The 12,630-nt window shown below is 49.0% G+C and overlaps 1 pseudogene across 1 annotated transcript in view; it reads left to right on the forward strand.

Annotated features, from left to right (window-relative positions):
- Positions 1 to 12,630, forward strand: part of LOC149337230 (uncharacterized) — a 76,785-nt pseudogene that overhangs the window by 2,272 nt on the left and 61,883 nt on the right. Inside the window, exons 2-3 of the transcript XR_016284388.1 lie at positions 10,853 to 11,182; positions 12,388 to 12,556. The product of XR_016284388.1 is annotated as an uncharacterized LOC149337230 (transcript). The remainder of the gene's footprint in view (positions 1 to 10,852; positions 11,183 to 12,387; positions 12,557 to 12,630) is intronic.

Genomic DNA, 12,630 nt, shown 5'->3' on the forward strand with positions numbered 1-12,630 from the left:
CCTTGCCGTGGAGGCCGGAGGGGTGGACGGCAGTCGGCGGGCCGCGTTGCCGTCCCCCCCTCCGGTGCGGCCGTGAGCGCGACCCATTTGCCGCGGATGCAGGCGGAGAAAGTGGCTCCGGCCGGCGGCGGCGGCAGCGGCAGCTTGCGCGCGCAGTCCAACGCAGTGGTTGGTTCGCTATTTCGCTTCTTTTTTTTATTTCTCTCCTCCATTGTCGCTTCCCTCTCCTCTTTCCTCCGCCTGTTTTATGCTGTGAGCGGCGCACCCCTCCCTGCTGCTGCGGACTGTGGCGGCGCGTTTTGGACGCGCTCCAAGAGGCGGCCTTTCCACTCCTGTTTTATTTGTTGTCTCGCTGCTTAGGCGCCGCGTGCCTCACTTCGTATTTTTCGGTCTCGCCTTCTGTCTCTACGCCTTTGTATATATTTTTTATTTAACGCGGCGAGCGCTTTTCTTTCCACCGCTCCCTGGGGCGCGCTGTTGGTTTCGTTTTTGTCCCTCTCTCCATGATGTTGCTGAGAGGGGGCGAGGAGGAAAGCTGCGGAGCCCCGGATAATATCCCGTCGTGCCCCGCGCTTGTCTGGTATTGAGAGGAGGTGGCTGTGAAAACGGGAAGGAGGTTGTGGGGTTGGCGGGGAGTCTTCTTTTTTCTTTGATTTGATTTCGGCGCCGCTCCTTTGACGATAATAACGCGGGGACGCGTCTTGGCGGCGGCGTATTCTCTCCAGCCCCTCTTCCGTCACGTGGGGCGGCGGCATGTCTGCCCTGTTGATCGGTGGCGTTCGCAGTGCGTGGCCCGGGAGCACCTTCTGCGGCGGATTCGGGAGGAGGAGCGAAAGGTTGCGGAGGTGGGGGGGACCGTCAGCTCCAGTTGTCGCCGACCGCTGTCCCCCGGCGGCCGCGATTGAAAGGGTGTGCGTGGATTCGCTTCTCAGTGTGGACCCTCACCCTTCCACCGTACTTTGCGGTGCGCAAATCCTGGGAATGGCGGTGACTGGAATAAAAGAACTCTGTTCGAGTGTGGCACACGTCCACCCTCGCTTTCTCTGCGATCCGTTGTTTCCAAGCCGCACGAAACTCGAATCGCCTCGTCAATGTGACCTGAGGCACTGGTGAGCGGTTTCGGCAGAGACGCACTCAGTGTGTGTTACGAGCTGGAAAGCGTTTGTCGAGCATCGTGCGTTTACAGTGAAGCAGGTGTAACGTTTTGTTCTCACTGGTGCTTCATTGGTACTTCCGGTTCCACAGGACGAAATATTGTCAGCAGAGGACCTGTGCAGTGGCGATGCTAAGTGGCCTTGCCAGTGAAGTAGTGATCACAAGTGCTTAAGCCATAGTTCAGCTCAGCTGTGATTCAATAAAAGTGCAAAATAGCTGTGGGGGACTCATCCGTGTTCATGTCCATGTCCGCTTAAAGTAACCTGAGAATTAGAATGGACTAAGAAGGAATGTGGCTGTGATGAAGCACATTGCTGAGGGCTGCAGTGCATATGAAAGTCATTTTTGAAGGCAAAAGATGGAACTCCCGCTTCGTGCTGCTTGCTGCAGTCTGGATGTGATCACGAATTCCTGTTCAGCAGGCGGGTCAAGGCAATGTGCAGGGCAGTGGTTTTTGAGGCTTTGTCATTGTGCAATGCACATTTACGTGACTACAGAAGAGATATTGGTGAGATTCCCACTTTTTTTTTTCTTCTGCATTCTCTGGAATAGCATGAGGGCTTAGTCTGATGAATCTGCAAGCGTTATTTCAATTTTTGATATAAATAGCTACTCATTTGCGCTGCTTCGATCCCGACCGCGGCGGGTGAATTTCGATGAAGGCGAAATTCTAGAGGCCCGATGTCAGCTCACGTTAAAGAACCCCAGGTGGTCGAAATTTCCGGAGCCCTTCACTACGGCGTCCCTCATAGCCTGAGTCTCTTTGGGTCGTTAAAATCCTACAAACCAAACCATCATTTGCGCTGCATACTTTGCACCACGATTTACTCCACTACTTAAGCCACGACCTCCATATGTTGCGTACGATGCTCTATCTACCCCCTGAGCTATGGCGGTGGCTGTTCAGTCTTTTATTTTTGAGGGCGTTTATTATGTTGTGTGTGACCTGTAACTCTTATCACCGTGTAAGGTAGGGGTAATGATGAGTATCAAGGAAGATGCAGTGGATACACATTAGAGTGTGGGTAGCAGGCCAGAATGTAATTCAAAGAAAGGTAGCTTTCTGAGTCCCTGTTTGGCGCAGCCAGCAGGATGCACACCACTGTATTGCAGTGTGTGCTTGTGAAATGCTGAGACCTAGCTGACACATACGATCTGCTGGGGAATGCAGTTTCTTTAGTATGCGGCTTTTAAGTGCGCAAGAAGCAATGGATTGCCAACAGTGTTTCTAGATAGGCTTCATTCTGCTAACTGGTTCCACGAAGGGGTCCTATTCTGTTGCCGTCTAACAGGTGGCGTTTGCATCCCGTTGAGGTGTACCAAAATATTGTGGGCATACTATGCAGCGCATTGCTGGTTTAGTTTTCAGTTGTCTTTGCACAGAACTGTTCCTTGAATGGACAGTACTGCATGTCAATGTAGTGTGCACTAGCAGAAGAACGTTGTGAGCTGGCAGTGAAGGTTTTGGACATGCCGACGTGTAATGCTTTGAGATTCTTAGTGGGCTATGCTTCAAAAGATGCACGTTCTGCTCGGCAGCATTTTTTCACGCTCCCAAATAAGTCGAGAGACGTTGAAGGCATGTACGTTGAGCCTGAGAAAATTATCGGCTGCTACAAACACACCATTAACGGTGAAACCGATACAGTTCCCCTTTAGGTTGCCAGCAGTTAGCTTGGAAAATTAATAGGCAAAGAAGATAGCTTTAGTAGACTACAGGGGCTTCTGTACAAGCTGCCATGTTAAAAAAAAACAAAAAAAAAACAGAGGAATGGCACGCTCATCGGTTACTAGTCATGAGCACAATTGTTGTGTTTCTGCAGCACTTACAGCCAGTGTTCTGCACACGCGTCTGCGTATTTTCTTTCCATTTTTTTTTTAGCAAGGCATACAAATATACGTCAGGGGCTCAACTGATGCTGTTGTAATCTGCAAGCTAGAGTTGGGCAAGGCCATTATACTCTTCCAAAAAAAAGGTCGCACAGCTCTAAAAAAAAAAGACAAAATCTGCTGACATAAGTACAGCAGGAATACTTGTCTCGGCAAGCAGGCATACGTGTAAAGAAGTCGAAACTCCGAGCTTTGAAGCTTGAAGGATGTCGTGACATTTCTTCAGCATATTGAGGTGTACTCGCGAGTGTTTCAGCCTCAAAAGGCCGCTTTAAGTCTCAGGTTGTTTTGCACAGCACCAAGTATGGTGCTTTGTGGGCAGTGAGTGACTATGCTCTTGTTGCGAGGAAGTGAAGAGAAATCTCAGACAGATTAAAGCGTGTGCGAAAAGTTTGAGCGAAAGCCGCGGTTGGTAACATGGCAATCACTAATCTGCCATGCACATCGCACAGCACACGGGCGCCCTGTGCGTTTCGCCTCCATCGAAGCTGTCCATGGAGTTAGAATCTGTATGGCTTGGGACATGTGCTTTTCAGAACTTGAAGCGAGCCTTATTTCAGCAGCTGTATGGGAATAGGGAATAGTTTCTGCAAGTAAAACTTGAGCAAAGGAATTTTGAAACACGGACCCATTGCTGTTTCCTTTGTTTGTTTTTTTTATTATTCCCTGTTGCGCACAGTGCTTTTTCTGTAGTTCAACCATCCTCATCTTTTCCGATTTATCCGGATAAAAATACAATGAAACTGGCAATTGCTGCAGCTTAATAAAAGTGATAAGAGATTGAAAGTAGAGTAGTTTTCCTTTCTTGAATCCACACCGTATGTGCATATGAACAGCTGTTTACCATTGCTTCTCTAGCATGCTTGTTTTTCTCATTCAAAGAAGCCAGTGTTTTAAACAAACTTGATAAGTGTAAAAAGCTGCACCTTGGAACAAAAACTCTAACCCTGTTTTTGGCGCTTCATAGCCCTAGTTGCTTTTGCACCATCAAACCCAATATAACGAACTAACTGTAGCGATCATGTGGGACCACTTTGCAGCATTACAGAAGTGATGGTCGATTTGCTTAGTTAGGCCAAATTTGAATTAATTGTGCTAGCACTGTGAGGCCATTGTTTTTCCCTGTTTGTCGTTTTACCTGCCACCCGGGTCACATGACCTTGTGAAGTCATCGCAACTTGTCAGGTGTGTTTGTGTGTGTATGGTCACGCTGACTGCGTTCGTTTTATCGATGTTCGTAGTAAGTGGGCTCCCAGTATTACTGCCAAAAACACCAAGCCCTGCAGAAGTGGAGTCTATTCATAAATATTGCGCCACGCTCATGTATTTCTTAAAATGGCACTTTCGAGGCTGTCCACGGCTTTCATGTTCTCCTCGCCAATACCCTTACTGCTCACAATCTGCTGTAGGGCCGGGGTATAACTACGCGCGTTGTGCCACCGCAGTGGCTTAGTCGTTATAGTGCTCGGCTGCTGACCTGGAAGACCCGGGTTCAATGCCGGCCACATTTCGATGGAGGCGAAATGCTAGAGGCCCATGCGCTGTTCGATGTTCGTGCACGCTGAAGAACCGCGAGCGGTCGAAATTATCCGGAACCCTCACTACAGTGTCCCTCATAGCCCAAATTGCTTTGGGGCGTTGAACCCATAAACCAACCTACCAAACGTGGTTTAACTGTCCACGACAACTGGTGGAGGGTCTGCCTCATTGATCAGATTGCTCTGCAGTGTTGTCGTCCGCACCAACATTGTCCTCTGAGGCAACATCCGGCCAACTGTGTACAAACAACGCGTTGTGACAAATCTGCATGTGTCATTTTTGGTTCCTCAGCCCTTGTAAAGGGGCGCAGCGCTCATGCACCCGAAATGCATCAGCTCCACTGTCTGCTATCTGGCGCTGCCTTCACGTGGTACGTGTTAGCCACGTCGTAGCGGCACAAAAGGTGGAGCGGAATGGGCGGGCGACGCATACCACATGGCCAGTGTGTCCAACGAGACATTCACAAGTCACGCTGCTATCTGATCCATGACCACGTGCAGTAGCTTCACTTTCGACGCTGTCACTGTCCTGCCCCCACCACGGTCCTGGTACGCTTTGCCCAGCCGGCCCATGTGCAGGCAGTGATTGACTTAGGCCATTGGTGTGTCGTTTAAAAGCCTTTTTATTGCTTTTCTTGGCTGGCGTGTTGTCGTCGCTGGGCTGAGAGGCTCTCTTTGATCTCTGTGCTTTTTGGAAGTCAGACTTCTTCAATCTCCTGTGCCACCTCGTTTGCTCTGAGTTGTACGACCACAATTGTTCATTGCACCCGAGGCGAATTGTCATTGCCCTGAATGCATATTTTGGCGGTAGCATCTCACTCATTCACAATTAGTGAGCGTTTGTTATATCTGCGGCCTGGATTGTGAACACACGCATGCACAGAGAGAGGGAGACAGACAGGCAGACCTGGCCAGGTTGCCCAAGGGCCTGTCACACTAGCCCGACACGACACCGACGCAGACCCGATGACGACTCCGATAATCGGCTGACCAGTCGGCAGACCAAGCTGTCACACTAGGCCGACAACAACACCAATGCAATCGGTGGCCAGATGTCTTCGCAGTGTGACAGGCTTTGACGCCCGAGATGCCGACAAAACCGGTCTGCCAACCCAGGTCTTCGCTAGATTGGCCACCAAACACAAACTCGTTTCCACTATACTATTGTTTCTTTATGTTCCTAAGAAGCCCTGGGATAGATGAGTGTCAAAAGTGTATCATTTCTGAGGATCGTTGGCCAGTACCCAGGTGCTAGTTGAAGCGATAACTACAATACAGGCAAACTTAATCCTATAGCCGCTTGGTGCTGCTGCTTGGTGTGGCTCGCCTGGCGCCTGCTAGATCCGCTGCTGAAGGCGTCGTGGAAATCGAGCATAATTTTACATTATTATGGGGCAGGTTCGAAGTAAAGGTGTGACTAGATAGGTTCCTTTATTACGGCGCTGGTTAGTCCCGAAGCACCCTCAGCTGTGGCATTGATGCGAAACATGCTGGGCTTAGTGATGACCAGGGCAGCCGGGAAGTAGTGCAGTTCCTCGCCCAGTGCTCTCGCAGATGTCTTCATTGCTGAAAGCTCGGCTCTTATGCAGGCATGCTGTCATTGCTCAAATATAGCAGGCAACCTTTCTGATAGCATGGCTTTTTGTCTTTTGTGGTGCGAACGTGAAGTAGACCGAGCCTGCTGGCCGGCCGGCCAGCTTGGATACCGTCTGCTGGCGTCGTAAAATTCTGCTTAAGAAAAGCAAAACAAACAAACTGCTTAAGACTAACTGTTATGCTTGTCCTGTGGTTAACGTGAACTTTCGCAGTGACCGTGTACCACAGTGACCCCCCCCCCCCCTTGCGTAACGGCACTCTCGAGGCATCCCCTTGGCTCAGTCAAAGTGCTGTCTGGTTCTTCGTTTTTCCTAGTTTTCCACTCTGTTACACTATGAAGTGCACCCCCAGAAGATGGCTTCCAAGCTTCTTTGCGCAAAACTGTGGGGAAGCCATCTTATGTTTGCGCCTTCTTGTGGGTGGGGGAGCTTTCTTGGCAGTGCGGAAAAGGCAGGGCATTATCGTACCTGCGCTGGTTCGGAGATCTAACACGGTCAGATCTGGGCATCGTGTGCGGGCATTACTTGACGCACATTGCCTCCCTCAGTCTAAAAGGCGCACATGAGCAAGGTGCACTCACTGTTCGACTTGGGTTTTTAAAAACTCCGGGACTACGTTTTCAACTGTCGCAGTGTCACAGCATGTGTTATCGCTAAAGCCCGGAAATTTAGGCACTATAGAACCTCGAAATAGGCAGGCATCTAGGCTCTAAAAAATATCGAAATAGGCGCTATAAAACAAAAATAGGCGCTTTGAATAACACTCTTTATTCATATGTACAAGATTTGTAAGTCAAGTACGGAGCGTATGCAGTCCTCAACTGAAGCAATAAAGCGCATTCTCAGGCTTTCGAACTTGAAGCTCCTTCGGTTTTCGCTAAGCATAGCTTTGTACTTTAAAAGGCTACTTTGGACATCACATGAAGTTAGTGGCGCGAACCTAAAACATGAGAGTTGATAAAGTCTTAGGCCTTCAGGTGATGTGGCCGTATCGTCTCCGCGTAGAAAGTCTCTGATTTGGGAAATTGTTTCTAGGCATCCATTTTTTTCTGCCAATTGCTGCATCTTCGTAGAAGTAGTAGCATCCTTTCCTTCCAGTTCCCGAAGTGCTGCTGGTACTTCTGCCAGTATACCTTCAACTATTCATCTATTGAGAGTCCAGCCTTTTCCAACTTTGTCATCCTTTCCGTCAATTTTGAGAAGTTTGCACTAATGTATGTCAGGTCTCTTTCCAAACTCGTCTCTTGCTACACTTCGAGATAAACAGTTTGTTACACTGCGTTCAAGTTACAATTCGAGAAAAACGTTTGGCGAGACCCGCGCCTTCTGTGTGTGCATCGGCGCGCGCCTTTCACCATATATAGACAGATGTCTCAAAATTGAAAAACGGCACCAAGGACCAAAGTGACAGATTTAGGCATTTATAGGCGAAAAATGCGGTTAAATAGGTAGTATTTCCTAAAAAACGGCAAAAAGGCAGGCAAGTGCAAAAATACCCCTGTTTAGGCATTTATAGGCATGTTTAGGCAAATGCCTAAATTTCTGGGCCCTAGTTATCGCGGTGTGTTGTTGGGCAGATATAGTTGCGGCATACGGAAAGACGCATGGCGTGCTTTCTTGTGGAGCTGGTAACAGCTGTGCTACGTGAGGAGCGAGATAAGAGACACATGCACAGATAACCAGCCGGGCACCTTCGAAGTGCTCAGAGCAGGATGCAAAGCAAAAAAACCAGAAAAAATACATATAAATAGCAGCCACTGTTGCTTACAGGGAGAAAAAAAAAAGAGAAACATGAAAAATTAAAACTAGACCAATGCCATTTTCAAGCAGAACATGAGCTTGTTTCACGCGCTCTGTCTTCAGCTCACTTCATGCATACTGCAGTAAATGCTCTGTTAGTAGTTATCCTCTCTCTACAAGGCTGTTTTATTCATTATTTTCATGTAACATGTATATTTGGACATGCACAGTATGCCCACATTTTTTTTTTTAGGGGCACTTCTGTTAAGACTAACTTCTTATCAGATGAACAAATTTTCTGGTCCCTTCAAGTTGATCTTAAAGGGAGTCTACCGTACATCCTTATACCTAATGTTCTAAACAGCTACGAATCTAACCAGTTTAGCATGTATAACCTCCAACCAAATGATTTAAAATTGTACTTTGTAAATAATATTCCATAACTTTCTTTTGATATATTGTAGTTTTGTGTATGTATTGGTGTCCTTTTCCCCTTTGTCATCAACCCAGCAGTGTATAACTTTCAAATGCATTTGTTCAGTTTTAATTGTTTTTTCTAGTTTCAAACTACATCTCTGTGTAGCCATCCGTTCAATCGTAAATATTAGAAATTCTTTCTATAGTGTGCTCATATGCGACCTGCCACCGTTGTATGTATGTGTTTATTTTATTTACTATTTTGTAATGGCTCTTAGATGAGCCACAGGCATTTTCAAGCTATTTTCTTTAGCTTTTGGCCTGTGGCTCATTATAAAGACTGTAAGCACATTTGTAAAATAAAGTTTGGATTCAATCAATCAATCAATCAATAACTTTTAGCTGATCCTTATCGTGCACATTGTTTTGTGCCTCATCCTGAATTTCATTTCGTTCCATGCAGCTTGTGGTGCCTACGGCGCAGCACGTTTTGTTGGCCTTTGCGGCAGCCTCGTAGTCTCGCCTTTTCTGTTTCCTTCAGGATGGATTACATTTTGCTGGCAGGCATTGTTGCGCTGTGTGCTACTGCGACATATTTACGCATAAAGCACAATGGTATTGCAGTCGACAAGTCGCTCGCAGCTGTGTCATGTTTCAGGGGGGCTACGTACAGTGCTGGTCCTGCCGCTTCTTCTAAATGTTTCGGTTTAGATCTCTTGAACAAGACAAGAGCAGTGCCATGTCTACTGCTGTGGCTTCGTTTTGAGGCTCGTGCTGGAAACCTTGCAAAAGCAGCTCATTTGCTTGTATGAAGAAAGCTGATTGGGACTGCATGGCTTTCGCGAAGCAGTATCTGCTAGCTTGCATGAGCTGACCTTTTTGAACTCGTTTCATGGGCTGTGGAAAGGTTGGAAGCCTGCTTGTGATTGGGTGCTAAGCCTTAGAAAGCTTGATGCACTTGTCGTTTGTATTTGTTTATAGTTCTAGTGGCTTAAAGTGGGTCTTTCCGTGGTCACTACATTTGCAGCAACCACAGTAACAGTGACAGTGCAACCACAGCCACAAAATCTGATGCCAGTTTTGTCTAGTTGAATGAGAGCTTTGCTGTCAGTTTCTGTTGGCACACATAGTGAGTGATTACTTTGACAAGAAAATAGCACTTGGTAAGTGAAGAGTAATGAAATGAAATGTAACGTTGTAGGTCCCATAAAGCTTGACACTCACATGCATGCACTCACACATGCACGCATACACAACAAAGTCTGATGACTGTATAATATGGCACACATACTCGCGCTTGTGTACAGTATTTTGCCTGCATGCAGCTCATTTATGACTTGCAGTGAAGCAAATCTTGCGAGCAACTGTGTTGGCGAGTTATTTTGGATGATGGCAACTGATCCAGAGTCCCATCAGTACAGTGATGTCCATCCAGGTGTCAACGTGGCATAACCTTTATTTTTAATGCAGCTTCCTGCATTGCTTTATCTGTTCACATGTAGTAATGTAGCAGCCTCGCTCTTACCATGGACTCTGGTCAGCTATGGCTGGGTAGCTATAGCTGCCCACAGTTGGATAGCTGTAGAGATCATCACTGTTTTTACAAACATAGGGAGTGCTCGGGGTCACCAGAGGTGGCTAGGTGTATAGACTATGATGATGTCTGCTACTGAGCGTGGTTCATTTATCATGCTGTTTTAGAACTGTCTTCCGTGTAGAGCTGCCTAGATTGATTGTGTGCAGTTTTGAAAAACCGTAGTGCCCGTGGCAGCATGTGTCAGAGTACATTAGAAGCTCACGCGATTCTGGGAACCACCCAGTGCTTAGACGTGGCACTGAGTCAGCTGACGTGGGTCTCGTGGCACAAAAGCAACGATAGTTTAGCTCTACTCCTCGCTGGTTTTTAAATCATGGGGCCTGTTATTAGCTCTTGTCTCGTACACTTACCATTTTGCTGCCAAAAGAGTCCGCATCTGTTTCAGTTGCTTGTCTAGTAATAATCAGCGCAGTAGATATTTTCAGCCCAAGTTGAGGTTACCGGAAGGCCGGATGCAAGTAGCGGGCGAGCCGCAGGCGACCGCTGGGTGAACAGCATCGCCGTTTTGGCGCTGCAAAACTACTCTTTGTGGCTTGTCGGTCAGCACACCTACTTGTCTAACCACTGTGCTGGTCCCGTTCTCCCCTCCTCTTTGGCCCTGTGGTGCCGTGTTTTTCCGTCGCAATGGCTCAGGCTGATGCTCCTGCAGAAAGCAAGAGCACTTGCTGTCTCTGAGCTCTTTCCTTAATGACACCTGCACTCTGAAAGCTGGAATAGACTGGTCGCCTTACTCCCTCCAGCAGCTGTTCACTGACTGCTTCGTAACTGCTGTTTACTTGGAATGGCCAGAGTAATGAATGTCGCTTAGGTGTGCGGCTGTTGGGATGGGTGGGGAGACCCCTGCTATGTACCCAGTCTAGGTGGCTGGGGTGTGAGGCTTACGTTGTGCACTGTTCCAGCGGGTGTTGTTGGTCTTGCAGGTAGTGGGCAGGAGGAGGAGGTGGGCGACAGCAGCAGAGAGATGGCGGCCTGCGCGCAGCCCCCGTGGCTGCCCGCTGGGCCCGTGTTGCGGCTGCCCCAGTGGTGCCACCGTCCGGACGAGCAGCAGCAGCAGCAGGCGTGTCGGAGTCCCCGAGCAGCAGCGACAGCACAGTGGCTGCGGGGGAGCTCCGGCCAGGTGCCGCGGAGGGCGGCATGAGCCTGGCCCTGACGCAGACCCCCCGGCGCTTGGGGGGCCTGGGGGGGCCTCCTCCTCCCCCCCCTGCCCCATCCGTGCCGGGCGCAGACTTCTTGCTCGACACTCTTGCCGGGTGAGTGGCGCTCCCTTCCGTCATCCTGTTCCCCCCATTGCCGTGATTCTCTACAGCTTGGGAGCACTAGTTACCATGTGTTGCAGCTTGCCAGTAGATAGTCTAGTTGTTGGCTACGTAGCCTCTGCTGCCACCTCCTCTGGCACGCAAAGCCAGCAGCAGTTAGCCTTGTACAGTACCTAATGTGAGGAGCAGAGTTTGTGGGCTGGCCTTGACGTTCCACTAAGCTATCCGCTTGCACATGCAGTTACTGTGACCTGCAGCACTGCATTAGCAACTGGAGCATATGACACGAGTTAGAGGCACATTGTGCCATGATCGGGAGCTTGGTGTACTCTGGCTGGCACCCTCATGGGGTGCCTCCTCCTCTTCTGGTTCAGCTGTGCCTCCAGTTGGATGCATCACCGGGCATCTTGCTTTTCTAATGTTGCTTCTGCTGCACAAAACAGATGCGGGCAAATTAAGGGGCACGAAAGACGGTGCATAATGCACAGCTTGCAACTGGCATGTTTTGTTCTGTCCCTTCATTTGTTTGTCCTCACCTTTTTTGCTCAAGAGACACGTTTCATAGAATGAACCAATTGCCCCAGGAAAGCACCGTTAGCTCTTAGTTATTCGATCTGGAATGACATTTGAGTTAATGAGTGCCATATTGTTTGCCTGTCGAAGTGTGCGATGCGCGCAGCTCACGCATTGCAGAGGCATATTATGCACGGCTCTGCAATCTTGGCTGGATTCTTACTCTCCTGGTAAAGAGTACTTCGCAGCATCTTGCATTATAGCTGCCTAGAAGTCCTTGTTAGCTTTGAGACTTGCAGCTCTCTGCTGTGAAGTGGTGGGTGCACCCTCGTAGACATTAATTTGGCTGCAGGAGTTTAGCCCTCTGGGTGATTCTGTAAGGCCTCATGCTGTCTCTCAGTCAACTGGGGACTAGTCATGAACCTTAAAAACAGGCTTAATAACAAGTTAGGCTTAATAGCAGTTTTGATCAAAGGTTCTAAGAGGAAGGTACTGCTGGCAAGTTTACCTCTGTATACAGTCTCAATCACTACAGTTGCACCTTGCACTGCGGTGCATTGCACACTACATACTACAGTGCTACAGTGCATTTGTAGCACTGCGCATTCAGCATCACAGAGAGCCTCGGCTGTGAGTAGTCTGCTGTGAATAGCCGGGCCTCTGATGCGCTGGCGGGATTTTTGCAGGGTGGACGACGGTCCGGTGTCCATGGGTGCCGAGGAGGAGGCATCGTCTGTGGAGGCAGTGGCTTCGCCTCCCCCTCCGGTGGCCCCCGCCCCGGCTCCCACCAAGAGCTCCCACCGCAGTGGCTCGCACCACCATGGCTACGCCAACTGCTTTGGCCTGCCCTACCAGGTGTGTGCAGGGGCCTGCTTTGCACTGCAGAGCCGGCTGGTTGAATGCAAATATGACAGTGCACACACTTTAGA

This window comes from Amblyomma mixtum, chromosome 7 (assembly GCF_055824585.1).
Source record: "Amblyomma mixtum isolate Tamu chromosome 7, ASM5582458v1, whole genome shotgun sequence".
Taxonomy (NCBI): domain Eukaryota; kingdom Metazoa; phylum Arthropoda; class Arachnida; order Ixodida; family Ixodidae; genus Amblyomma; species Amblyomma mixtum.